Source organism: Mirounga leonina, unplaced genomic scaffold (genome assembly GCF_011800145.1).
Source record: "Mirounga leonina isolate KUSES-001 unplaced genomic scaffold, KU_Mleo_1.0 Mir_127, whole genome shotgun sequence".
NCBI classification, from domain to species: Eukaryota; Metazoa; Chordata; class Mammalia; order Carnivora; family Phocidae; genus Mirounga; species Mirounga leonina.
In genome coordinates, this window is record NW_023270316.1 from 5,404,450 (window position 1) to 5,418,629 (window position 14,180).

Below are 14,180 nucleotides of genomic sequence, written 5' to 3' on the forward strand. Positions count from 1 at the left end.
ACTTGTCCCCTCCCTCAAAGGTGAAATCGCACTTTTGGATAATGCTGTTGAACTATGCCTCTAGTAGATGTAGCCTTCTATCTATTGCATGGAATTTGGAACTATCGACCTTACTATAATGATGTCCTACTAATGCTTCCTTTTTGTGTTGTTTGGGGTGTGTGTGGATGCAATCATGTAATGCCATTATTTTACTGATGTTTCTTAAAAGCGCAGAAAAGAAAGAAGCTATCGTTTGTTCATTTCGGGTAAATATACTTCTCCTTATCACAGATGGAATTAAATATCAGTACTTAATTAATTTCCTTGGACACAAAGATAGAATTCATTGGGAAGACTTCTGAGTGAATCCAGAAGAGAGACAGAAGGAAAAAAATTCCATTTTTTGTTAATGGGAGACAAAGTGTTTCCACGAAGACCATCTCTAAAGCAGAAGATACCTGGACATTGGATGACGTCAGGATCCCTGAAATCCCTCAAATGGAAGGTAAAATCTGCTAGTCATGTACATTTTCTACAAAAAAATATTTCATCAGATTTTCAAATGACCCAAAAGTTTCAAAGTGAACTATAAGGGGAAACTGATCGGATCTATTTCAAAAACTACAGTTTAACCCCGAACAGGATCTGGGAAGAAGAGGTAATTATATAAGTATATCCTACAATTCTCCATGACATATAGACATACGGTTACTTACAGGCAAAGGGGTTGGGGTGGAAAAGGCTCCTGGCATGAATTACCCATGAAGAAGTTGCCAGAGTCCTGTTTGGAGGCTGATCCACTTGGCTTCCTGTGGGAAAAGCAAAGGCACTGGTTAACTATAGTCATCATGTTGAATGTTATATCCCTCATACTTATTTATCTTATAACCAGAAGTTTGTACCTTTTGACCACCTTCCTCCAATTCCCCTCCCCAAATCCCCTGCCTCCTCCAGTAACCAAATGTCTGATCTCTCTCTCTCTTTTTTTTTACGAATTTGGCTTTTTTCTTTTAGATTCCACATATAAGTGAGCTCATACAGTATTTGTCTTTCTCTGTCTGACTTATTTCATTTAGCATAATGACCTCAAGTTTCATCTAAGTTGTTGTAAAGGGTAGGATTTCCTCATTTCTCATGATTGAATAATATCCCCATATATATATATATATATATATATATACCACGACTTCTTTACCCACTCATCCACTGATGGGCACATAGGTAGTTTCCATGTCCTGGCTATTATAAATAATGCTGCTTTGAACATGGGGGTCCATATATCTTTTTGAGTTAGTGTTTTCTTTTCCTTTGGCTATATGCCCAGAAGTGGAATTGCTGGATCATATGGTAGCTCTGTTTTTAAGTTTTCAAGGAACCTCCATACTGTTTTCCACCAATTTACATTCTACCAATTTACATTTCCACCAACAGCGCACAAGGGTTCTCTTTACTCCACATCCATGCCAAAATTTCTCTCTTGTCTTTTTGATAATAACCATCCTGAGAGGAGAGAGATGATATCTCATTAAGGTTTTAATTTACATTTCCCTAATGGCTAGTGATGTTGAGCATCTTTTTATGTACTTTTTGGCCTTTTGAATAGTTTCTTCAGAGAACTGTCTATTCAGGCCTTTTGCCCATTTTAATTAGATTATTATTATTAATTTTTAATTTTTTAAATATTTTATGTATTTATTTATATGAAAGAGAGAGAGAGAGCATGAATGGGAGTGAGGGGAATGGCAGAGGCATAGGGAGAAGCAGGCCCTGCTGAGCAGGGAGCCAGATGCAGGACTTGATATCAGTACCCTGAGATCATGACCTGAGCTGAAAGCAGATGCTTAACCAACTGAGCCACCCGGGTGTCCCTTTTAATTATTGTTATTATTATTATTATTGCTATTGAGTTGCACAAGTTCTTTATGTGTTTTCAATGTTAACCCTTTATCAGATATATGGCTTGCAAATTTTTTTTTTCCCATTCCACAGTTCATCTTTTCACTTTGAAGATGGTTTATTTTTCTGTGTAAAACTTTTTAGTTTGATTTAGTCCTGCTTGTTTATTTTTTATTTTGTTGCTCTGCTTTAGTGTCATATTGAAAAACTCATTAGTAAGACCCATGACAAGGAGCTTTGGCCCTATGTTTTCTTCTAGGAGTTTCACGGTCTCTGGTCTTACATTTAAGTCTAATTTATTTTGAATTAATTTTCATGAGTGGCATAAGATATGGGTCCAGTTTCACTCTTTTACATGTGAATATCCAATCATCCCAGCACCATTTATTGAAAAGACTATCTTTTCTCCAATGAACATTCTTGGCGCCCACATCAAATATCAGTTGACCATACATGCTTGGGTGTATTTCTGGGCTCTTGATTCTGTTCCATTGGTCATTTGTCTGTTTTCATGCCAGTACCATACTGTTTTGATGACTATAGCTTTACAGTATAGCTTGAAATCAGGAAATGTCTTACTTCCTGCATTGTTCTTCTTTTTCAGGATTTCTTTGGATATTTGGGGCCTTTTGTGGTTCCCTAGAGAATTTAGGAGTGTTTTGCTACTTTTGTAAAATATGCCATTGGAATCTCAATAGGGAATGCACTGAATCTATAGATGGCTTTTAGTAGTATTGACATTTTAATGATACTAATTCTTCCAGTCCATGAACACAGAATGCCTTTCCATTTATTTGTATCTTCTTCAATTTCTTTCACTATCTTATGGCTTTCAGTGTAGAGATCTTTCACCTCTTCAGTTAAATTAATTCTAAGTATTTTATTACTTTTGATGCTATGGTAAATGGGATCAATTTCTTTAGTTCTTTTTCAGAAATTTTATTGCTAGTACATAGAAACATTACTGATTTTTGTATATTAATTTTGTATCCTACAACTGTACTGAATTTGTGGATTAGAACTGATAATTTTTTGGCTTGCTCTAAAAGTCTTTAGGATTTTCTTTTTTTTTTTTTTAAGATTTTATTTATTTATTTGAGAGAGGACCCTGGGCTCATGACCTGAGCCAAAGGCAGATACTTAACTTACTGAGCTGTATGTAAATTATGTCATCTGCAAATATAGACAATTTTACTTCATCCTTTCTAATTCTGATACCTTATATTTCTTTTTCTTGCCTGATTGCTTTGGCTGGGGCTTCCCGTTCTACACTGAATATGAGTGGTGAGAACAGGCGCCCTTATCTCGTTCCTGATCTTAGAGGAAAAGCTTTCAATCTTTCACCATTAGTTATTACGTAGGCTTGTCATATATGAACTTTATCGTGTTGAGAAATGTTCCTTCTATGGCTAATCTGTTAAGACTTTTTATCATTAATCATTGATGAATTAAATCATTGATGAATTTTGTCAAATTCTTTTTTTGCATCTATTGAGATAGTTGTAAGATTCTTTTATTCTGTTCTATTAATGGGATGTATCACATTGATTGATTTGTGTATTGCTTTGTGTTGAACCATCCTTTTACTCCAGGGATAAATCCTACTTGATCATAGTGAATAATTCTTTAAATGTGCTACAAATTTGGTATGATAGTATTTTACTGAGGATTTTTTTTGTCACTATTCATCAAGGATATTGGCCTATGGTTTTCTAGCAGTATCCTTTTCTGGTTTTGGTATGAAGATAATGCTGGCTTTGTAGAATGAGTTTGGGAGTGTTTCCCACTCTTCAAGTGGTTGTTCAGGACAGCAGTGTTTAATGGGTGCTATTTCCTTGTCAAACTTCTTGTTTTGTTCATGCATTATTTTCCTATTTCATTTAGTTGTCTCTCTGTGTTTTCTTGTAGTTCACTAAACTTCCTTAAAAGGATTATTCTGAATTCTTTGTCTGACAGTTTATAGATCATTCTTTTGGGGTCAGTTATTAGCACTTTATTAGTTTCCTTTGCTGGTGTCATATTTACCTGACTTTTATGATCCTTGATTCCTACATTGGAATCTGTGCATTTGCGTAATGAGCCTCTTCTTTCAGACTTTACAGGTTTGCTTTGGCAGAGACAATTCTTTACTCATCAGTTCACTTTGGGTTTCTGGGTGTTTCTGATGGTAATGTCTTTGGGCAGGTGGGGCCTGCTGTTATGGTCTATTTGAAGTAAGTCAATTGTTTGAACTCTGAGGATGGGGATGCAAGCATGTGCTGCCGGTTGAGGGCAGTTGGATAGGACTATTGGATAGGACTCTTGGCTTGGTTCTCTACCCAAGGGAGGCTATAGGATAGGCTCCATGGTTGTGTGAATTCTCTGGTCAGGCTTTCAAGATGATCAGGACTGGGCATTATATTCAGGAGTACATGGACCAGTGAATTAGCTCACCTAATTCAGAAAGCTCTTGCAGAGCAAGCGTCTATACCCAGTACTGACTTTGCTCTGGGGCAATCAGCTCTACCTACCCGCCTCCCAGCTTGAGCACCCTTGGGTCACAGAGCTTCCAGAAGTTGTCACCAGCCTTCTGGTCAGATGGGGCTGGAAGACACACTCCATAGCACCTGGCGCTATGACTCAGCACCTTGCCTGGACATGGACAAACAAGGCACTGGGGCTGGCAAAATTCTTTGTTTGATGATCCAAATAAGGCAGATCTGCACCCTGCCAAGTTCTCAGGTGCATCCCTGTCGTGGTTCTGCAGATGAGCAAAACCACTGGTTGGGATTACTTCTTGGGCCCTGCAGGTGTGAACTCAGTCTTCCAAGAACCACGTACAGGTTCTTGCAAGCCCCTCCCTCCTTTCCCATCACAGTCAGATTCCAATTGGCTGGGCCCTGAGATGCCCCTTAATCTCCGTGGTGGGAGATCTGAGTACAGGTTCCCTCAAAGTGACCCATAATGCTGGGGAGGGGCTGCTTTTCCCCACTGGTTCTCTTTTCCTACTGGAGGAACCAGAGGCTCAAGGCGGGACCTCTCCATGTGGTGCAGGGCTGTCCTGGAGGAAGGGCAATGCGGTTGACAAACAGCCTCTCCTCTTCCCCTTCCAATGCAATGTCTTAGTCCCTGAGGTTCAGGGGGTGCTTCAGCCTCGCCCCTGTGTTCTAGGATTCTCTCGGTGGTGTCGTGAAGGGAGGCAAAGTCAGGAACCACCTATGTGGCCACCTTGGTGACAGCACTCTAACTGGATATGTAATTCATTAGGTAAAATACACACTTGTAGAATCACATGTACTTTCATTTATTTGCATGTACATGAACAGTGATAAATAAACAATTACATTTATGATTATTCCTATTTCTGATTCAAATTTATGGGACATGTGTTGTGAATGAAGACACTAGTTGAGGGTAACTGGAGACTAATAATAGATTGGCATAGCTTCTCCAAAAGGAAATTTGTTTTGCTTTCACATACAACAATCAGAAGACACAATGGAGGAAGAGTTTGGAACACAGACAAACTGGATTTGATGAAGGTAAAGGAAGAGAAAGGGAGGAAGGGAATAAAACTTTTTCTTGTCATCACAGAGTCACCAACACCAATAAAGAATATTACCAAAAGCAGCAATTTCCAGGGATCGCATAGATGCGGTGACATGCCCGTGTGGGGCATGCCCTTGTTGGACGATGTCGATGCTGAAGGCAGCTTTCTCATTTTCAGGCTGGAAGTGCTTAATGATACTAAGACTATTTCCCTAAGCCTTTAGGTAGAACCCAGTCGCAGACTCACACCTTGCTGACACGCTTCCAAAACTAGTGTATCATTTGTGTCAGAATCCAAGTTTTTACCCACTACTTATATTTAAAAGAATTCTATTTGAGAGAGGAAATATTATAGGTAAGTAAGGAAATATTACTCATGCATTGGTGGTAACAGTGTGACAGATGATCCAGGTAACCACAAAAACAATTAGGTCAGCAGCCTCAAGGTCTGGGTTTCTCATTAGAGCTATTTGTCTTTTTTCAAAACGTATTCCTTAGATAAAATAACAATGGTAAAAATACTAATGAAGATTACTAATAGCACCACTGGTGGTCATAACCAGGGAAAACTGGTAAGGATGTATAAGGATGGATGTAAAAAGTTGCACAATTTTCAAGGGACCAGAGTTGGATGCAGAAAGAATCATGCCTAGAAATCTACATGGAGGCGATCCCAGTGAGGTGTCCAGCCAGGAGGGGACAGTTGGCCCCGGCGACCATCAGAGAGGCCAGCTGTGTCTCCTGGGGGGAAAGAAACTAGAAGACTCTGATCCAAATAAAACTGAAGGGAAATTAGCAACAAACTGGAAGAAGATCACAGCACTCCTGCAAGGGGGTCTCACCACAGCCTGCCATCATATCCTCATGTCAAACAAATTTTAAGTGTTGAAAATTTTAGTTAAATTTATTGTGAGTTTTATCTTACAGAAGTTTTAATTTGGTCTACTTTTAGCGTCTAAGCATTCTCAGGTGGGAGCAGATTTCTATGTATTAGTTAAAAGCCAGTGCTGATTATTTGCTGCCTTACAAAATCTAGTATGGAAAACAGCCCTACAGGGGCAAGTATCCTGACTGTGTCCACCACGCTCCCCTGAAGGCTCCCCTTGTTGGCTGTGCATTATCACTCAAACTCAGGATATCTCTTTTGAACACCGAATAGTGAATATGAAACCTTAATATTTTGGGATGAGGGAACTAGTTCGGGTGAGCAGTGTCTGAATATTTGTCAGCTTGTTAAAAGGGTGACAGGTGGATGAAATCGCTATAGTGTAAGTTATCGTAAGTCCGTGCAGGAGGCTGACTGTCTCAACCTCTCCAAGTTGAGCATTTCGAGTTAGAAACTCCTAGTTATAGCCTCCGTTCTTAAATTCCCTATGCACACCAGACATGGTGCCATTTTCCACTTTATCGAAGTTAAATTAAAGGCTCAAACGTGGACCTCTCTGATTGCAACATTTTTTCTCTTAGCAACCATGCTATCGGTCTTTAGGATTCACCACACTTTTTATTTTGTTTTGGCTCCAACAATTCTTCTTTCAACGTTATGCTAGCGACCTCACAAAATGAACTCTCTACTTGAGTCTGATCTCCGATTTGTCTGGATAATACTATCTGAAACACAGACACATTAACCATCGAAGGATAATATTTGTATTTTATTAAGATTAATGAGAAGATAACATTTTTATAAAGTGCTGGACGTACAGCAGTGACTACGACCCGACCTTTGCTCTCGCAAAGGCTTTATAATGCCGTGGTGGAGACAGGCATGGGATTCATTCCACTGGGCAGAGGGCTAGCACGGGGCTCCATAGATGCTCACAGAAAACAGGGCAGAAAAGGAGAACATGGAAGCAAATGTGGGCCAGGCTCAGGTGGGAGGACATTTGGGAGAGCCTGGCAGAAGGGTTAGCCTTTAGACTGAATCTTGAGAAGACAGGAATTTTGCACTGGAAGGACTGTGGGAGGACCCTGTGGGCAGACAGAAAGGAGGGAAGAAACACACTGATAAGGACAGCTAAACTGGAATGTGTCTTCTGAGCCCAAGCCTGTTCAAAGGGCTTTTCCTAGTGCTTTATTTAATCCTGCCAACAACCCAATAAGGTAAGTGCTACTTGCCCCCACTGGACAGATAAGAAAGCCTGGCGACATGGACAGTAATCTGCCCAAGTTTACAAAACCCCGAAGTGGTGAATGAGAGGCTGGACCCAGGCAGACACTCTCCAGGGCCATGCGTGTGGTTAACGAGCTACAGGTTGGTGTGAGCAGGCATTAGATACACATGAAGAAGGGGAGGACCAGATTCGCAAGGACACTCGTGTGGTGTGCCTTGTCTCATCTCCCAAGCTAAGGAGCTTGGAGTTTATCCAAATGGAATTGACGGAGAATCGTTACAGAATTTTAGACCAAGAAAATTAAATGTGTTCTAGAAAAATGGTTCTGGCAGCCTATGTGCATGGGACCAAAGGAAGGGGGAGAAGTTACAGGGCAATTGCAAAGGAAAAGCCAGGGGACACAGGTCCAAGAAAGTCTTCTATCACTCATCAAGCCCAGGTATCTCTTCCATAGTGTTAGTGAGGAGCAAGGAGCCATAGTTTCAAGAGGAGGCATCCTGGTGGTGGTGTCCTTTGGAACTCGGATGAGAGATGAGCAGGTGAGAGAGTCACAGAGGGTGGGGATCGTGCTTATTAAGATCCCATAGTGAGGAGTGAGAAGAGAAAAGGCTCATCTTGTCCCCATTCCCTTGCTCACGTGTCCTTACACCCTCCTGGTATCTCTCTCCCAGCCTCCTTCCCTCCCTTGCCCCTCTCCCTAACTTCTAAGCAACCCCCTTTACTTCACAAAATAAAATAAAACAGAGTCACTCTGACTCCTAGTCGCTTCCTAGCTCCCTCCCACCTTTAGCTTTCATTCCTTTCTCAGCCAAGTTGCTCGAAAGTGATAAAAGTGACATCTTCCTCACCTCCCGTGCATGTTTGTAGCAAGGACCATCTGCCTCTTCAACCCGACAGAAATGACTCTGGCAAAGTCGTCGTTCTTGTCGGAGCTCCCAGGCACCCTCCAGCCCTCATCTTCCCGGGTCGCCACAATCACTCGGTATTTCAGAACTGTCCTTGGCCACATGTCAGTCTCCTTTCCAAAGTACACATGTATTCAGTTGTTGTTGTTGTTGTTGTTTTAATTACGGCACCGATGGGTGGATTTTTAAAACTTCAGAGACAGACCTCAATTGGAAGAATTTTTTTTTTTTTTTTTTTTGTCTGTTTGACTTTTAACAAATTCTATTTCCTAGAAATACAGCTTTCTCTGCCCTTTGCTGGGAATGTCCTTAAGCCATTTCACAATTTAGATAGAGAGAAAAAGCCACCTAAGAAAAGAAATTCATCCACGGTCTCCGTGAACATAGCCTGATGGATGTTCTCCCCTTGTGGGGTGACCTGCCTCCCTCTCTCATTCTGAAGATGATTCACAATGTTGCGATGGTGTTGCAATCTCTTCTGTGTCCTCTGGGACCCTGAGAAGGGCGTTTCCTCTCTACTTTAACAAAAATAGTATGAAATACAAAGCATAAAAACCATTTTCAAGGGGAGTTTCCCTCTAGTTGCTCCTTGGGGTGCTGCCCTATTTATGAATCATTTAACCAAACCAATCAGAGTTTCCAAAAAAAAAAAAAAAAAAATTCCCAAAGCCCAACCAATTGATATAGAGTGAAAACATTCCTATGATGATAGTTCCTCCTCATGATACAATTTATATAAATTATCTGTAGAGAATATGTGGATGGAGCCTCATAACCCCACACTCTCCTTGCCAGAGTTTATCAACTCCTGATGAAGTTTCCAGATAAACAGACACTGGTCTATGACAAATGCTCCCTGTGCAAAGATTGTAGAAGGATTCATGGGCACAGTTATGACCATGACATTATTCCTTTATGATCCTTCTTCCACATAATGTTTTTCTACCTCATGTTGGGGTCCTCCTCGCCATACCCTCAACACGGGTGTCCCCTGGGTTATTTCCTTGGCCCGCTAGTCTCCCTTCTCTCATCGTCCTGGGTGATCTTGATATTCTCAAGGTTTTGTGATGCGTGCAGACCGACATTCACAACCTTGCCCTGTCCCTTTCTCTCTAACTGTGCTCAGAACCATCACCTTCTGGATACAAATATCCGGGTGTGTCATAGGCTGGCCACCTGTGTTACCCAACACATCCTAAACCGGGCCTGTGACCTCCTCAACTTCCCAACCGAAACTGGTACCCCTGAATAGTCTCCCAATCTTAAATATTAGTACTCTCAACAAGCCAATCACTCAAGCCAGAAGTTTTAGGGTATTCCTAGGTTGCTCCTGCAAAATGAACACTTCGTTAACTATGCGTATATCCCTTACCCCGGCTCTTCAGTAGACTTTGTTCCTCACGAATTTGTTTCCCAGTCTTCCCTGGATCAACCCCTGACTCTAAAGTTAGAGCACAGAGAAACCCACTAGCTTATGCTTGCCCCCAGGAGAAAGGGAGTGTTTTTCTTGAAGGTAGTTCGACATATTTTTTGTAGCCTTAAGTCTGGGATTTTTTTCAATCACCATGTAGGGAAATTTGTGAGCAAAAATACTTGGATCCAATACACATAATCTATTGATATTGCCCAAGGCCCATAAGAGATTGAAACTATGGTTTAAGAAGAAAGCACACAAGAAGCACGACACCAGGTATATCCATTAGAGAAGGAATACAAATCCATAATTAAACTGGTAGCTCACCTTCTGCATGGCTTGCCTGTCTCTACTATTAATTGGGTCGAATTTATAAACTACAATATCAGTCACTTTACTAGAGGGAGAAAAATTCTCCCAATATGTATTCTACTTACCAGTATGTCACCCTAAAGCAGAATCTACCTAGTTGGGCCATTTTCCTATATCTATTTATGTAAAATTAAATTATCTGGTCCTCTCCTTTTGATTCCTCATGTGTATTCACTATAAAAGAACCCCCCCACACCCCCAACAGGAAAACAGTACAATTGAACAAACAGGTAAAAAGAAGGGCTTGCCTCCCATCCAGAGATATACATGGGATTCAGTTGCGCACAAGATACCTGTGACTTTCACTTTCCAAATCGGTAAAATAGAAACGTGTATGTCTATAACTTACTTCGTCTGAGAACCTAGCTGTCACTTGGCCCATTCAACTAAGTCTAAACCTTGGAAATGATTTAATGAAACTTGGTCAAATCCTACAAGTCCTGCCCATTGCTGATGCAAATGAACAAGATTTCATTTTCAATTGATCAAAACCATTATTACCTCACTCAATACATCTATAAATTGGCCACCGATTTTCACAGAGGGAAATGATTCATCCCAAACAATTAAAACACTGAAATGGAAATTGAGCCCCTCCTCACCCCACTCCCCCCACCCCAGCCACACCCCCCTCCAATAGATTGAGCTGTTTTGGAGTTCCCTTGGTAAAGTCCAAGTACATTTTACCTCTTTCCCCCTATGACCTCTGAAATCTTCGACACTTGGGTGGGTGGGGGGAGAAGGAAAGAAACCCAAAGTGTGTTCTACATATAGGTTCTTCCATGGGATTGCAGCTATGGTTGTGAAACTGGTTTCTATTTATATATTTATCTCCTGCGTGTGTCGGGGGGGCGGCGGGGGTGTTCTAATGAGAATGAGCTCTGGAGGGAACAGGATTCATCAGCATGTTCAAAGGATGGCACCTGCTTTTTAGAAAGTTATCTATTACATTTTGTGTCATCTTTTGCAATAAACTAGTCCCCAAAAGGCAAATGAGTTGCTAGAAAGGCAAATTTACAAAAAGGTGTTTAAATATTTGACTTTGATGGCACAAATGTCAGCAAATCAGCCATTGTGACAAACTACTTCTTTAAGGTACCAAACACCCGTATGTGTTGGCTAAGACAACTTGTTGAGTTTACAAGTATTCCAAACTAAGAGCTGAGTCTATGTATGGCAGGTGTCTCTTAAATCCCAACTCGCTGGGATACATGCTGACATTTGCCCAGAAAAGCTTTGGAGTGTTTAGTGAAATTCAAAATAGTAACATAAATATTGACTTAAAAAAAAGAGCCCTTTAGGTCGTCTGGTTCATCCCAAACGGGTTCTCAGTGTCTTTTATAACTACATTTAGGATGGCGGATAATACACTGGTGATAAAGCTTTTTATTAATAAATAATTCAGTAGCCAGCGAGTGTAAAAACATCGTTTGTATTGTGGCCGAGCATCTTGTTTTCTAATTATAAAGCGCCTAGAAGGCCTGTCGCTCCAGGCCTGAGTGATTTCACCAGGTTTGTTCTGTGGTTCCCCATTGTCGCCCTTGAAAAGAACATTCCCACAGAGCGGGCTCTAAAGACAATAAACATCATATGTAAAAAGAAATGACATAATCTTCGGTGCTGATAAGAGGCTTTTCCCAGGAGCTGCATGGGACTGCAGGGGACGGCCTGCCCAGGCCGGCCGTCTGCTCTGGGTGCCTGGAAGGAAGTGTCCATACAGGCCTACAGGCCGTTTACTGGGGCCAGAAGTGGGCAGGTCCCTCCCTGCCTCTGTGAAAATCAATCCAAGGAAGTCTGATGCCATGGAACGGTTTCCTGTCCGCTGTGTGGGAAATTTAACTGAGTGCAAACGGCCAGCAACAATGGGACAATATATTATAATAAACAGGAAAGATAGCATTGGCCCCGGAAATCAATGGCTGGAGTTCATGAGGCATTCATAAGACTGACAAGTGAATAAATTAAAACCAAAAGGTTAGGACATTGAAAGAGAAGTTAATTTTATGTCTGCCCTGGAGCTCTCCTTTTCAGACTCAAATTAAGACTGTGTATAATAAAATGAACATAAAGTCTTAGATGTACAAAAAGGACTTCGTTAAGACCTACATCATCAGAAAACCAGAGAGCCTTTTACAAACATCCCCACGCTTGTATAGTGGGTGCTCACGGCGCATTAACAAGCCCCTCGACAGCGTGACCAAAGACTTATTTAAAGGAGTTTCTTGCTTTAAATAAACCTGCTCTCAGCAACCAACTGTTCATCCAGGAAGTGATGTGACACCCCAATACACTGAAGAAGTTTACTCAACCAGAACCAAATGGAAATGTGTGCAACTCAGCTCTTTCTAAAGAACCCGAGGAAAAGCCACAAGAGATCCTCCAAAACCCCAAATAATTATGAACAACAGAACATAACTAACTCTAAAACAGACCTCAGCTAAATCAACAATGATCAATCCATTGCCATACCATAGTAGCTTCCCTTTCTAAAGATGCTTTAAAGTTTGTGGGGTTTTTTTTAATAATAAAATGACTTTAATTAGAATTTACCACTGAACCTTGGTTTTGCAATGAAGTGTGTGACACACCAAATTCTTTCTCCTAATTTCTATTAAAGGCAGAACGTTGCTCTGTAGACAAAGCAGTAGGCTGGGGATTTTGAGACAATTAATTCCAATCCAGACTTTGTCACTAACTCTCATTTGATCACAGTTGCTTTGACGAGTAAGCATGAATCTACTGCATCGTCTATGAACTTTTGTTTTAAGTTATTACAAAGCATGAAATGGTTCGGTGCTTGTTGCTAGTGAGCAATTCTACATAACCTAGTATTTAGAAGCTGTCTCTCAAGGGTGCCGTGCAAAGTCTTGTGTGGGCTTCGAAGACATTTCTCTGCATTATTCATGGCACCCTTTTATTTTGGACTTAGATATTCTCTTTCCACATCATGGATTACTGGTAGAGCCTAATATTTTGGAAAGTTATGTGACTTAGTCTTTATAAATAAAAATTAGCCCGGGAACTTCTAGTCTCATAAGAATAGTCTTCGGTACATTAGAGCAGAAAGATAATACCCGGGAGCCAAACTCTGGTTTTAGTCTAAAATAAAATGTCCACTATAGGGGCGCCTGGGGGGCTCAGTCGTTAAGCATCTGCCTTTGGCTCGGGTCATGATCCCCGGGTCCTGGGATCGAGCCCCGCATCGGGCTCCCTGCTCAGCGGGAAGCCTGCTTCTCCCTCTCCCACTCCCCCTGCTTGTGTTCCCTCTGTCGCTGTGTCTCTGTCAAATAAATAAAAATCTTTAAAAAAAAAAAAAATGTCCACTATACTTTTAGGAGGATACAGCAGGGTTAAGAGATCACATTCTTCAGTATTTATTATTTTAAATGTGGTAACAGCCTGGATACGTTTTTTTAGGTTTGCCCATAAAGAGTTAAAAAAAAAAGTCGAATGTATTTCTTTAAATATCCGACCTCCTTAAACCCGCTGAGCCGCTGGGAAAGCACAACGGACGTGGCCAGCAGAGGGCAGTAGGTCACAGCAGAAACCGTCCGCTCCTCGGGACGGCAAATCCTGTTAGTTCTACCAGACCCCCCAAAATAGGCAGTTTCACGTGAAGCACTTCTGACGGAAGAAACAAAAACGCTGGCATCAAAATACGAATTAAAATGCAGTAGGAGGAAAATCCGCCGCCGTTGGTGACATTCCCCCAGGAAGTCGCCTCCACACCCCCGACTCCATCTTGTCTCTCAGCAAAAACTAGTAACTGACTTCTTCATCCCCGCTCCGTGTTTCAGTTCAATTCGATGCCGCAAAGCCGCAGACGGGCTGGGCCTGCTCCTCGGCCCACCGAGCTGCGCGCTCTCCCTGCTCCCGCCTCGCGCCGACCCCGCCGGCCTTCCCCAGCTCCCGGGGTCCCCGCTCCCCGGCCCCCCAGCCCCCCGGCTCCCCAGCCCCCCAGCTCCCCGG

The 14,180-nt window shown here is 41.7% G+C and overlaps 1 long non-coding RNA gene across 1 annotated transcript; it reads right to left on the reverse strand.

Annotated features, from left to right (window-relative positions):
* Positions 1-7,043: 7,043 nt before the first annotated feature.
* Positions 7,044-8,700, reverse strand: LOC118009116. The gene is made up of 2 exons (XR_004678819.1): positions 8,369-8,700; positions 7,044-7,377 (listed from the first exon to the last, which is right to left on the reverse strand). It is a non-coding gene; the product is annotated as an uncharacterized LOC118009116 (long non-coding RNA).
* Between the last annotated feature and the right edge of the window lie 5,480 nt (positions 8,701-14,180).